Source organism: Grampus griseus (genome assembly GCF_964374135.1).
Source record: "Grampus griseus genome assembly, chromosome: 5".
Classification (NCBI taxonomy): domain Eukaryota; kingdom Metazoa; phylum Chordata; class Mammalia; order Artiodactyla; family Delphinidae; genus Grampus; species Grampus griseus.
In genome coordinates, this window is record NC_138998.1 from 2,488,262 (window position 1) to 2,502,816 (window position 14,555).

At 41.3% G+C, this 14,555-nt stretch overlaps 1 protein-coding gene across 10 annotated transcripts in view; it reads left to right on the forward strand.

The window, feature by feature from the left end:
- Positions 1-14,555, forward strand: part of THRB (thyroid hormone receptor beta) — a 391,122-nt gene that overhangs the window by 155,021 nt on the left and 221,546 nt on the right. For all 10 annotated transcript variants that reach the window (XM_082654094.1, XM_082654096.1, XM_082654093.1 and 7 more), the window contains one exon: positions 11,431-11,502. The gene's annotated coding sequence lies outside the window, so the exon portion shown is untranslated. The remainder of the gene's footprint in view (positions 1-11,430; positions 11,503-14,555) is intronic.

Genomic DNA, 14,555 nt, shown 5'->3' on the forward strand with positions numbered 1-14,555 from the left:
AGTGGAAATTTTGGAAAAAAAAAAGATAATAAATAAGAGATAAATAAAAAGAGATAAATAATAAATAAGAGTTAAAAAAAGATATTTAATATTCACTCTTGATTTCACTAGCTAGTGTTATAGCGCCTCAACATTTTGGAGTGTTTCTTCCAAATCTTTTTCTGTGCAAATATAATACATATATGCTTTATAATGGTCAGATTCATATTTTGTATGTGTAGTTTTTCAACCTGATTTTTGCATTTAACATTTTATTGTGGTTATTTCTCACACTGTGATTTGTATTAGTTTTAATGGCTGCCCAATTACTTTTTAAAAGTCTTCCCTGCAGTTTGGGACTTAGAGACTGCTCTGACGTCATGCTACTAAGGCAGATATACTTCTGTAGACATCTGTGCACGTAACTCTTAGTTTGCATTTTTGGTTATTTCCTTGGGAGCGTCCATGCTCTCTTGGGGCTAAAGCAGAAACAAAGCCCAGGCTCCCTGTCCTAGGAAAGAATTGATCCATTTCAGCCCTGTTAAATTCCTCATGATCCTTTTCTGCTAAAGGAAAGACAAGTCATGTTCACATCCCTCTTTACCCACAACCTGTCCTCACAAAAACAACATTACCAAAGTGGACCATGGCGCTTGGCCCAAAACATATTTTTCTTTCTTTGGGCGTGGAAGATAAGCCAAGATGGCAACTTGCCCAAAAGTGATCCAAGAACCTTTTGTAGGGAAAGTTTTGTTCGATAGGACCTGAGAGGATGTTTTAAAATAAAAGTTTTATTAAGGCGAAATGTGTTCCTGGGTTAGGAAGATAAGGTTTCTTCTCACATGCCTGGACTAGCTCCTTCCAACATGTTTGCTAGTTCTCCTGTAGACACACAACTTCAGTGACCTGAGAAAGACTTTACACCCTGAAAAGAAAGATAAAGGAAACTCAAGAACATGAACTCCTTTATCACAGAGATGCACAGAGATGCTCACACCATTCTTCATTGTCAACTGTAGAACCCTTTGTTCCTCTTTCAAAAGTGTCTTTGTGTTTCTTGGAATGAGCTGGCTCTCTCTCTCCCAGCTGTCGGAAATGCAAGAGAACTTCATGGAAAGCAACAGTGTATATTGTTCCCGAAAAGGTTAGAGGCGAGCTCCCGTCACATGGTCACCGTCACCATCTGCTCTCGCCGCAGACATTTTTGCAGTGGTGGGACCATAAGTGTTTCTCTTACAGGTATTGAAGTTCCTGTTCCCAGAGAAGCAGGGCCTGGCAACTTGGGAGGACCTTTCCTCTTGTGGCTCTGCCCTGACTGATTTACTATGTGACTTTGGAAACGTTTTATGAGGGCTTGTTCTAGAAAAGATGATGACTGCTTATAAAGATACAAATACCATAATAAGTAAACATAAGTTATAAAGGATAAGAAAAACCAAGAAGCAAAGGAAAACAGGGATAGATACTAATAATGAGCTGGAGATTAGGTTAATATGCAAGTATGTACCGTTGTACATTTAATAACTTTTTACTGAGTGTCTATTATTTGCCAGGAACTCTGAAACACATTTTTCAAACTTAGTTGCAACACGTTAATGGTCCATGAAATCATTTAAGTGAGTGACCACCGTTTTTAACGGAATGGGATGTGAAGGGCTAGAATAGAATACAATAGAAAATATCAGAGGTCATTGCACAAAGTAAGGATATTATTTACAAAAATATAACTGTACGCTGGGTCATGATACAAAGTGTATTTCTTACTGTAGCCATAGTAAAAAGAAAATTTGAAAACCACTGACCTGTGGGTATGCACAAATTTAGGGCTGAGTTTTCTAGAAGCCAATGGGAATAGGGAAACGTTATACCATTTTTGCTGCTCATTTCCTACAAGTATGCAAAAGGAAAAAATTATTTTTGCTATCCTTTACAAAGAGAAAAATTGAATAACATACTAAATAACCTCCTTACAGAAAACCCTGGTAATTTAAGGCTATTTCTTTCAGCCTCCCCCCTTCCTCCCCCCCATACAAATAACAGCATCACTCCACACTCTACAAGATGTCTGAAATTTACCCTGATGTGTACTTTAGGTCCTATCACGCTCCTTACCATGTATGTCAATGTTCTTATGAATGCTAAGTAGGAAACAGGTGATATTTCTTAAAGTTTTGTAAACAAAGTTATTTTTTGAAGCAAAATGTAGATACATTCCATTAAAACATACAGTAAAATGTATACATCGGTTGTAGTAAAAATGATGGTTACTTACTAAGGTGGTTCCAGGGACCATTAACGTGTTGCAACTAAGTATACAAGTCATTAGCATACAGCTTGATACATTTTCACAAAATGTAAACACCCATGTAACCACCATTTAGATCATGAAACGGAACAATTGACAGGAAGGAGAAACTCTCCAACTTCCCCCCTTCAGTCTCTCTTCCAAAAGACTGAACTTTCCTGAGTTCTAAAACTACAGATTAATTTTGCTTTGTTTCGAACTTTACGTAAACGGCTCATGTAGAATGTATTCCTGTGTCTGACTTACTTTGCTCAATATTATGTTTGTGAGACATCCCATCAGTTGTGATTTATATATTTCATTGTGGGCATGTATCCGTTGGTGAATAGTTTGTTTTCAGCTTTGGCTATGGTGAGAAGTGCAGCTATGGACATTTTTGTACAGGTCTTTTGGTGAACATGTGTACACATTTCTGTTGAGTTTGAGGATGAAATTGCTGGTATATATATATATAAATTCAGCATGAAGAGATATTATAGTGTCTCAGGGCACGATCATACATGTGCATCCTTGGGCCTGGTGAAAATCTACCTGGAGATTCACCAGTGTTTCGGTAACAAGTACAAGCACACACGTGTCCTTTTCAATTCCTTTGTCTTATTTTTATTTTGGAAAATTTGGAAAATATAGGTAAGTATACAGAATAAAATTTAAATCACAATAACCCAGCCACCCAAAGATGACCACTTTTAGCAATTAATTGTATATCCTTTGAGCCCTTTGCCATTATAGATAACACTAAGTGAACATCTTTTTCACTGAGGCTTTGTATATATATATCCATAATCATTTATTTAAGATAAATTCTGGGAAGAAGAAATGCTGAATAAAGGATGTGGGAAACCTCAGGCTTTGATACACTCACTAATGTTTTACTAGTTGGAAGAGTAGGGATGTGGGGAAGGGCACACAGAAAGCAGATGGATGTCAAAGAAGTCACAGGTAAGAAAGAATATACTAGCACCAGAGGACTGGCAAGAAAGCCTCCAAAGATTCTCTGCTATGAGGATTCTGTAGTACCTGTTCATTTTTTTTTTCTTTTAGAAAGAGGAAATAGTTTCTAATTCTTTAAGAAATAGCTTTCTTTTGGTAGGTGCCACTGAATTTGGAGCTATATAGCCTTTTACTGTTTGTTTTTACAGTTATCTGTGTTGCTCCAATTCCAATTGTGTGCACTCGGTCAAAAGAATCATTGCAAAGTTCTCTCTGGTCTGTAATCAGACGAACAGCCTCAACGCCCGATTCTGCTGTGGCTCCGCCTTGAGTAGTGGTTTCCCTGCCGTGCTTTGTTTGCAGATCCCCCGGAGGGGGTTCTCCAGAGGGATGAATGGCATCTTTGTTCAAAGGGGCCAGGAGAGAGAATCATCTAATTCTACCAAAGACAGGAGACAGTAAACCGATCCTGCGTTTCCATTGCTGTTGGAAAAAGAACAGTAAATGACAGCAAAATTGAATAACGAGATACTTGCACGGTATAAATGACCCAGCGGAAGAGATGTGATGAGACGGAGGGTGAGGATTTGATCTCTGCCTTTCAGTTTTCAGTCATTGTCAACCACGAAGTACAAAAATTGGCTCAGCAAAACTTAGTTTCATCCAGGATACTAGACAGAGAGCCAAGAGATTTTTTTCTCTGCTAAGTTGCCCAGGATTAATGTTTTGTGGATATGTTTACATTGGTGAATAAAGTCAGAGCACTTTATTTTGCTACGGTTGTGCTTTTCAAACTGTGGGTTGGGTCCTGTTCGTGGGTGATGAAATCAATTTCACAGGTTATTACTAACTTTTCTTTAATGAAATAGTATATAAAAAAGAATAGAATAGCATAGTGTTGAATGGAATAGAAAATATCCAAGTACATCACATAAGCAAGAATACTATCTTATGGGACTTATATTTTAGTTAGCTATACATACACACATCTAAATATATGGACATGTGTTATAGATTAAAACAAACTTCTCATTATGGGTCATGGTCAAATAATGACTGCTGGGAATTTTTTACATTAGAGATTTTTTTTTCTTCTCTTTTTTCTGGGAATATTTTTGTATATACACAATTTTCCAAAAGTTGTTTCTTTGGAATTGAACAGATCAAACTTTGGGGTTTGGGGTTGAGGGGACCAGGAAACATCTTCATGTTAATATAGACAACAGTTACCTTCTTGTTGATCCAAAGTACAAGTAGAAAAAACCTGGCTTATCTGAATCTGTCTTTATTATGGTCCTATATAGAAGGCAACTCTGATAATGACACCTCTTTTCCAATGTCAGATGGAAAACACCCAAGGTTAGAAAACTGTCATGGTGGCATTCAAATACCAACCCAAGGGTCAACATATTAATACTCTGAGAAAAGGATGGCTCATGGTAACACGATATACCTACTCGCCGGTGATTGGAGTTAAGACTTTACCAAACAATGAAGTCACTAGTAGCTGATTATGATGACATGTGCTGATTTTAAACATTTACTGTGATCATTCGATAATAGAGTAAATTTTCATGTATGCAAAACTTTCCCCCCTAATTCAGCTTCATTCAGATCTGTATTTAATTGCTTTGAGTTAACAGTAAGCGGACTCACAAACTTGGGTAAGATCTAGCAGGTGGCCCAATTGTATGTAAGTTTCCCATGTGTGGGAAATACGCATTTAAGTATGTGTATACAGATCATACGAGTATATAATACCTTATGCTAAGTGATCCATTCACTGGTACTTCATCCTTATGAAACCAAAGAACGGTCAATACAATAAATAAAAACAGTCACTCTAGAAAGCAATCACTCTAGTGGCTGCCTGAGGAGCTGTTTCAGAGGGGTTTGGAGATAGGGTTTGGACTCAGCAGTAAGGAAAGATTGCGTTTGATTAGTAATATCTGTGATGACATGGAAAGGGGACAGTGGTGATATACGTGCCATGTGTTTATCTTGGAACTTTTCAATTCAGTGACTCTTTATGGTATCTTGGAAACATGAGTTGCTTCCTCCATTTCATAGGGGAAAGAAAGGAATAGCGGATGGAGGTGGCCCAGAATTAAACCTTTTATTTATTTTTTTCTGTACCCTTTTTTAAAAATCGAGGTATAGTTGATTTGCAATATTATATCAGTTTCAGGTGTACAACACAGTGATTCAATATTTGTATACATTGTACTTCATTTACAGAATTAAAGCTTTTAGTATCTCTTGATCTTGTTTCATTTCTGTTCATATTTATCTAGATTATTTTAGATAGTGTCTTACAAATGTTCGTGTCTGTTTACCCCTTTCCATTCCCATTGCCACGGTTACATTTTTGATCCTCATTAAAATTATTAGTAGAGGAGCTCTCTGGATGACTGTCCTGCTTCTAGTGTTCACAGTGTTGGCTGGGGTCAAGCGTCATGGGCTCCACTGAAAACCATGTGAAAGCTCTGTCCCATCTCTCAGAAAACTGAACACTTGCACAGACTCCTGCCAATGTGTTCAGGAGGGTCGTGAGCTCTGTGAGGTCTACGCTTCATTACAGATGCCTAGTCTGGTTCTCTCCCTCCCATCTACCCCTCACGTGTTTATCAGAGTAATGTTTCTAACACACACTTTGGATCATATTACTATCTTCTCAGAACCGATTCATTTCCCGTTGCCTTCAGGACAGAAAGAAGTCCAATCTGCTTAGATGGATCTCCAAACTCTTTTTTTTTACCAAAATATATTCGGCGTATTACGTTGTGGAATGTCTATAACATGTTACACTGGCACATTTATATATAATAAGATAATTGCCATTGTAGGGACAACTAGCACCTCTGTTACATCACATAGTTATCTTTTCTTTTCAGGGGCCCCAACTCTTTCAAGCTCTCACCTTTGTAGCCTCCTTGCCCCCCTCTTCTCCCCTGCACCTTCCTCCCAAATACACAACCTCTAAACCTAACCAGAACACTTGGTCTTTCCCTCCATGGTTCCTGCACTTTGCTCCCATGGGTGCTGCTACCTGAATATCCTTTCCCACCTATTCAGGCCCTTTCTAACCTTCAAGCCCAGTGTCTGTTCTCACTCTCCGTTATTTCTGCGGACAGAGCTCTCAGCGCTGATGAATGCCTTGTGGTGTCCTGCCCGTCATGGTGAGGTGTGTGCCTATTTGCCCTCAGATCCCTTGCTTGCCCTTCCCTGGTGTGACTGACCTGACAGGGAAGATAAGAAGGATAACAAGCCTAGGGAACTGTGGGGTTTTTTGCTAGACTTTATGTGTTTACTCTCTTTATATTATATAATAACCTACAAGAAAGTAACTGAGAAGGCTGGCTAGCAAAGGCAAATAAAAGGTGGAAGGCATATGAGATGCAAATTATTGGAGTTTGAAGTTATAAGTCAAAAAACCCCCCAAAAAACCCCCCAAAACAGGGCTGTCCAGGTTCCTGAGTCTGGGGTCAGCCTTGGAAGGCCCTGAGAGAAGAGGGAAGCCAGGTGTTCCTTTCTCACACTCAGACCATCTCTCTGATGGCAGCTCGTCTCCTCTGGGGCTTCAGCTCCTACTAGGGAGGGCTTCTGAGCTGTCAGCTTCTGCGGGGTGGCCCTGTGCCCTGGGCTCCAGCACCGACACTTCTATGCTTTGTTCCCGTTGCTCAGGGACTTTCTGCAATGACTGAGTTCCTGGATGGCTGCTGCTTCCCCGTCTGCCTTCACGTCTTTCCTTCTGTGTGATCAGTTCCCTGCAGTATAGCCCTTCTGTTGAAATCCTTACGCTACTTTATATTTTCCTAGTTGAACCTTGACTGAAACAGCTGGCATTTGGTGGATAGTGGATGAGTCTGATTGCCTAAATTTTAAAACTATCTTCTATGGGGACATCTGTTTTTTGAGAGAGCCAGGGGTAGGTCCTATATCGGTTACATCTAGTACACAACCACATTTTGTACAGTTACCTGGGAAAGTAACCCATTACCTCAAAACTCAATGGTTTGAAACACTTGGCGTTCATAGGTTCACGAGTCTGAGGGCTGGCTACTGGCTGGTCGTTTGAGTTCCGGCTGGGCCCACTCGTGCATCTGTGGTCAGCCGGGTGGTTCTGTGTATCTTGCCTGGGTGCCATCCTATGTGTGGGGCTTGGCTGCTCTAGGCTGATCTAGGCTGGCCTCAGCTGAGGCGTGAGTCAACACCGCTCTGTGTTTCTCAGCCATGACGGGCTAGCCCAGGCGTGTTCTCATGGCAGTTACAGAGGAGCAAAGCAAACATGTACACATAACAAGAACTTTTTCAAACCTCTAGATGGAACATACCTGCTAACATTCCATTGGCCAAAGCAAGTCACCTGAGCAAAGCCAAAATCAAAGGGGGCAGGCATATTGGCTGAACCTCTTTAGTAAGAGGAACTGCAAAGTTACCTGACAAAGGGTAGGGACGGGGAGGGCTGAAGATGTGACCGTGAATGCAACACAGTCAGTCTATATCAGGCTCCACATGTTTGATGAGAGAGCCGAGACCAAAGAAGTAGAGATGACATTAATGTATCGCCATACTAGTAACCCCTTTTAAATGAAAACTTTGCCATAAAATACACATTGTGTATTCGCTAGCTTGTCCTGTAGAGTTCATTTGTACATAGTTACAGACTGAAGAACATAGACCAAGTAAAGAGCCATTTATAACTAACATATTAATAAACCAAGCTAAAGGGACTTTATTTATCCTTTAACCTTCAATTTGCATTAATTGGGAGCAGTCGTGGGAAATGGGGCCAACCTTACCTCAGGTCACATGGCTTAACAAAATGAACTGTTTCATGCCCAGAAATAAATGCCTTCCAAATATAAATATGAATCAGTTACAAAACAGAATATCTTGAGTACAAAATAACCACACTGTTAATATATTTATGTCCCAATTAAAAATGTGTAAGGAACACACATTCTGGGCTAAAGTTGTCCCAGGGAGTGATGCTCATTTTTGCTTTGAATCTTGTGTAAACAAACCGGGCAGCCTCCTTTGAGCCATGAGCAAATCCACGGCTCCCTGTTTTCTAAAGAGAAGAAGAATTAAAAATGGGAGTGTTTAAGTTGGGAAAGGTCTGGGGCTTGACCTTGCCGCTTTAAATTTCATTCCTTCCTCCATGACTAGGAAATCACTTTGAGTTTGTCTTCTTGGAGAACTCTAATTTGGTTTGTTCTTGGTTTGAGCCACACCATGAAAGAGATGCTGTCTGTCTGTATTATAGCAAAACTTGGAAGCCACTTCAGTGGCACTGTTTTCCAGTTGTCTTCTCCGCTGTTTTAATCTTTACACCTGAGCGTGTTCTCAGTAATTCACAATGAAGCCCATGACATCCTACTGCCTGAGCGAGAATCCCAGTTAGCCTTTTCTCACTGGCTTTGGGCATAATTTTAAATCGTTCTCCGACTCTGAACAATGGGGTTTCCTCATCTGAACAGTGGGGTTATTAATAATACCTACCTCATCTGATCATTGTGAGGATTAAATTAAGTGAAATTAGGTGAGAGAATTAGCATAACCCAACCCACAAAATGTGCTTAAGAAGTGGTATATATTAAACTGCTTATTGTTACTAATTATTATGTGAGAATGTTTAGGTTGTTGTCACTGAGTCAGGTTCATGTATATTCTTCAAAGTATAAATCAGAATTATACCTTCAAAAAATAAGTTGAGGTTCAATATTGTTTACATATAAGGCACTGTTTGTTTTTAGGTATTAGTGTCAAGGGTAACGGTGCATATCTATTCACATTTAAAACCACAACATTTACAAACACAAGCTTCTTTCTGGCTTGTCAATTTAGTCTTTGAGAACGCTTTTAGAGAATGCTTCTTTTTTTTTTTTTTTTTTTTTTTTGCGGTATGTGGGCCTCTCAGTGTTGTGGCCTCTCCCGTTGCGGAGCACAAGCTCCGGACGCGCAGGCTTAGCGGCCATGGCTCACGGGCCCAGCCGCTCCACAGCACGTGGGATCTTCCTAGACCGGGGCATGAACCCGTGTCCCCTGCATCGGCAGGCGGACTCTCAACCACTGCACCACAAGGGAAGCCCGTTTTTTGTTCTTTTTTAAATTGAAGTATAGTTGATTTACTATGTTGTGTTAGTTTCTGGTGTACAGCAAAGTGATTCAGTTATATTTTTTCATATTTTTTTCATTATAGGTTATTACAAGATATTGAATATAGTTCCCTGTGCTATACATTAGGACCTTGTTGTTTATTTGTATATAGTAGTGTGTATCTGTTAATCCCAGACTCTTAATTTATCCCTCCCCCTCCCCACCCTTCCCCCTTTGGTAACGGTAAGTTTGTTTTCTATGTTTCTACGTCTGTGAGTCTGTTTTGTAAATATGCTCCTTAAATATATTGGTCTTCAGCCTTAAAATATTAAAGCTTCCAATGTTCTTGCAAATAGTACAGTGATACTGACAACTTGGGATTTCAATATTTATGACAAAAGCAAGAGGAGAGAGACTTTGAAGGAAACAAATACAACCTCAAAGTCTTCCTTAAGGTTGTCTGAAAAGGGAGGAAAATTAATAATAAGCAGATCAATTTTTAACAAATACGTTTTACCTTTCAATACACTGACTCTCCACTCTGCATGGAACCATAGTAGAGAAGACAGAGCAGCATCTCGAGAAGCTCAGAGTGGAGTTGCAGAGAAAATTTGCACATGCACACATACATATGCACACACACACACGTAACCAGCACACAGTTTAATGGTATGACAGGTGCTTTCATGGTGTTAGGTGGAAAGGCGGTGACTGAGCTGAGACTCAGTGCAGTCAGCATGGTCAGTTCACACACATGATGTTGAGAGTCCAAGTGTGGAACGATAGATACACATATGTAGGTTCATATCATATAGGTGAATGAAAAACACACAAGCACTGTTCATTGTCCTGGATACTCATCTTGTATGTAAATGTTATAAAAAAATGTACTGGCAAGATACAAATTCATGGTCTGGCCTTGGAGTGGGTTGTCAAGGAGATTATACCTATGCTCTATTTTATTTAAAAAAAAAAAAGAAAAGAGGAGCTTCCCTGGTGGCGCAGTGGTTAAGAATCTGCCTGCCAATGCAGGGGGCACGGGTTCGAGGCCTGGTCTGAGAAGACCCCACATGCCAGGGAGCAACTAAGCCCATGCGCCACAACTACTGAGCCTGTGCTCTAGAGCCCGCGAGCCACAACTACTGAAGCCTGTGTGCCACAACTACTGAAGCCTGCGCGCCTAGAGCCTGTGCTCTGCAACAAGAGAAGCCACCACAATGAGAAGCCGGCGCCCCACAACGAACAGTAGCCCCCGCTCACTGCAACTAGAGAAAGCCCGCGTGCAGCAGCGAAGATCCAGTGCAGCCAAAAATTAAATAAATGAATAAATAAATAAATTTATAAAAAAAAAAAAAGAGCAGATGGGACAAAATGTTGTCAATGGTCCATTCCGGGCAGAGGGGACCCAGACATTTGTCCTGCCAACCTGTGCTTCCCTATGATCTCTAAGTTTCCCACAAGAACAACTACAACTGTGGGCCCACAGCCATGGAAAAAGCAGCCCCTCGCTTGCTGGGCAGACAGACACTTGGAGACGTCGTCTGCTGCAGGAACAGATGCCCTGGTTTCTCCTTCATCTGTTTACACCTGGGGGAAGAGTCCCCAACATCACCGCACTTGACACCATCTAGACAGCTCCGTAGCTTCCTCTCGGGTCCCCCATCCTGACGTCTCACAGGGGCACAGCCCGGCTGAGATTTGCTGGGGCCTGTCCTGGGAACCATCCTCTGACACCCAGCTGGACCCTTTTTAGCACAAAAGTTCTAAATTGTTTGATTCACATTTGCCTTTTAGTCCTCTTCCGAGGCTGGGAATCCAAAACCCCGGAGTCCTGTGCAGAAAAGTAGGTTCTTGGGATCCACAAACATTGTCTCATGCCTATAATGTGTTATTACAATCCTTGTGTTAAAGTCCCTTTCTCTGAAACCAGCGCCCCTTTGGAATGAGATTTTATCTAAGTCTGTTTGCATGTATTCAAAATCAGAGACAGCTCTGAAACCAGACCCCATTTAAACATAGAAAGAAGAGCAGTGGTGAATTAAGCAAATGTTGGGGGAGTTTTAAAGAAAAAACACACATCTATTTATCTTCTTGTGTTTCCTTTCTTCCAGATCTGCGTTTTCCCTCCCATTGGCCGTCCTGCGTGGGTACCAAGTTCCACACGGGATTTCATGGATTGTCAGGTCAGATGTTGGGCGTGACTTGGCTGTTTGCAGATTCGTGATTTTATGATTGCCACTTTTCAGCATTATGGGAAGGATCTTCTAGTTTATGGCATTGCTGCGGTTGTTATTTAAGATGGTTTTGAGCTCTGTAGGTGTTCAGGAGGAATATACAGCATTCGATGGGTTAAAAACAAACATAATGGAGAGAAGGACGCTTCAAATTCATTTGGGGGGAAAAGGAGTAATAATTGGACAGAGAGAGAAAGGAGCCCATTTTTCATTTGTTATGTGGAAAAATGCTTGATGGAGGCCCACAGTCCTCTCCAATCTCTCGTTTCCTTGGGCGCTAAAAAAAAGCAAAAGGATCAGCTCACCCTTGGTCAGAGCAAGTCAGGTAGGGCATGTGCACCTGTGCAGTGAAGACCCCCTTCCATTACTGACAAGCCCATACAACTTCCCTCCAGTCCCCAGATGTTTGGAAATATCAGGCAGCCTGTTCAGTTTGGAACACTAGGATGTCATTTGGAACCCAGTTTGTTTACATTATTATAACAACAGTTTCAGTTTGTCTCTGCAGTTAGGGTTGTGTCAGCACTTTCCTTTCTGTGTTTATTATTTTTAGCAGTTTAAAAGCTAACCAGGAAAAATGGCTTTCTGGCGGCGAGGTGACATTCCGGCTGGGCCAGGGTCTGTGGCGTCTATAGATGCACTGGCTGGCTGTGGAGTCGGGCCTTTTGAATGCTGCCTTTGTGCTTCCATCGCCAGGGCCTCTGGCCTATTGTCCAGCCGCCTCAGTTGAGGTGGCACTATCTGATTGTAACCGGTACTAATATTACAGTGTTCGGTGCCCAGACCCTCCCCGGGGGCCCCAGTCTGGCGGCCTCTGTCTCCCAGCTCTCTCTCCAGGGGACCAATCCCAGCTCTCATATCAGAAACGCTATTTGTAATTTATAGAAGGTTCCAGGGAAAAGGATCGGTAAGGATCAGCTAGCCCTGCAGTTCTCTAACTTTTTTTATTTATTTTTTTTACAAAGAACCCTTTACCCAAATGCAATCTTCCAGTGAAACACAATTTGTAAGACCTGGAAAAGTACAGCTGTTCTCTTTGAAGGAGAGAACCCTAGTTTTCAGCCTCCACTCCACCCACCCCCAATCAAGGTGGCTTCTCAGGTCCCCTCCCCCAACCAAGAAACCTACGACTCCTCAGAATACTTGCACACTGTTTTCACAGGGCGAGCCCCTCAATTTACAGAGAAGGAAACTAAGAGGTGATTTTATAGATGCTTAAAACATGAGACATTAGGCACTAAAAAAGTACACTGCATTCATCCATTTTTATTTAGTTCTAAAAAAAAAGGCACAGCTAATCTACCGTAATAGCAATCAAAATAGTGGTTACTCTGGGGAGAGACCAGATTGACTGGGCAGGGACACAGGGAATTTTTCTGGGGTGGTACAAATGTATGTCTTAGAAGTGTGGGTTACATGGCATTTGTCATAACTCGTCTCCTTTTTGCTATACATAAATTATACCTCTGTTAAAAAATAAAAAGAAGGAAAATAAAGCAAAAAAAAAATTAGCTGTTTTGTGAATGAAAATTCTGAGAGCTTCCTGAAATACTGAAAATACCGATGGTCTTTCTTAAAGCTATGTGCACTCTTTATTGAGTGGAATCTGCAGTCATTATGCAAAGCTGCAGAAGACAAGAGACCACGCTGCTTTTCCAATTATTGAACTTTCTTTGTTCAATAGTTACCAAAACCAGAAAAAAAAAAATCTCAGAGAATTTCAGACAACAGAACCCCTGAATACCTTCTGGGGTCTTCTAGCCAGTAATGCAGCTAAAGGATGATGTATGGGATTCCTGGCGGTGGAAATCCCGAGTACAATACTTGATTCATGCATTACTTTGACATGTACTGTTGGTAATGCTCAGGAAATTGTTCATAATTTTTTAACCTTTGCTCCTTCATCTGAATGCTTTTTCGGGACCTGTGAAATACAAGATTGCTTCTTCTATATCTTATCAGAGTTGAACTTCTGGTGACAGGTTGGAATTCAGGCCTTTAGTGACACCTCTATCCTTGCAATAAATCATCTGGACCCTTTAAAAATGACTTTTCTCCCCCGGAAATACTTGGAGCCAAGCCTACTAGAATTCTTCTATTTGTGTGTTTTAGAAGTCCGGCAGTAACATGGAAGGTCATTATTTGGGTTGAAATGCTGCTAAGGCCCTAAGCCCGGGAAGATAGGACCCTGTGGCCAACTTGCCCTTTAGAGCCTCATGAGGAGAGTGGGCTGAGAAGAACAGGGAGAATGCTTTTGAAAAGGAAGTGATGATAGTGTTGGGGGATAGTAAGAGAGGGCAAGTGAGGGTCTCGTGAAGCAAGGGCAGAAAGGATTTAAAGATATCGTTGTCCCTCCGTATCTGGGGGGAGTAGTTCCAGGACCCCACATAGACCAAATGCTCAAGGCCCTCAAGTGCATAAAACGGTGTAGTACAGTCAGCCCTCCTTATCCGTGGGTTCTGCGTCCACGGATTCAACCAACCCCGGATTGTACCCGAGTGTTCCAGCCTCTGAGGCTGTGTGACTTTTCTTCAAGAAGAACAAACTGCTACTTTAGTGATTTCCCAACAAAGGGCCAAGATCTCTTTCATTCACAAAATGGATCCACGTGACCCAAAATTTAGTTCACTAATGAAGCAATGGCAAAACAATCATTTGTAAAAGGAACGTTTTTTTTTAAACCCACCCATATTGCACTCTGCCTGCACGGACACACAAATGTCCTCATCAAATCACATTGAATTCAGCAAGGTTTATATCCAACCAATTTAGTTTAATGTGCATAAGAGCAGAAGGGAAATTGCACAGTGGAAGAGTTTGAACAGAATTTGCTTTTTTGCAATTCAATGCCCATTTGAAAGGAACTGTTTCTTCAAGTCATTTATTGAGTCAACTTATCCAAATGGCAAGTACCAAGAAGAATTGTATGACTTCTCCATTCCAGGGACTTGGAGCAAGTGACTCTCCCGGGCCCGGTGCTCTTGAAATGTGCGTGTGTGTGT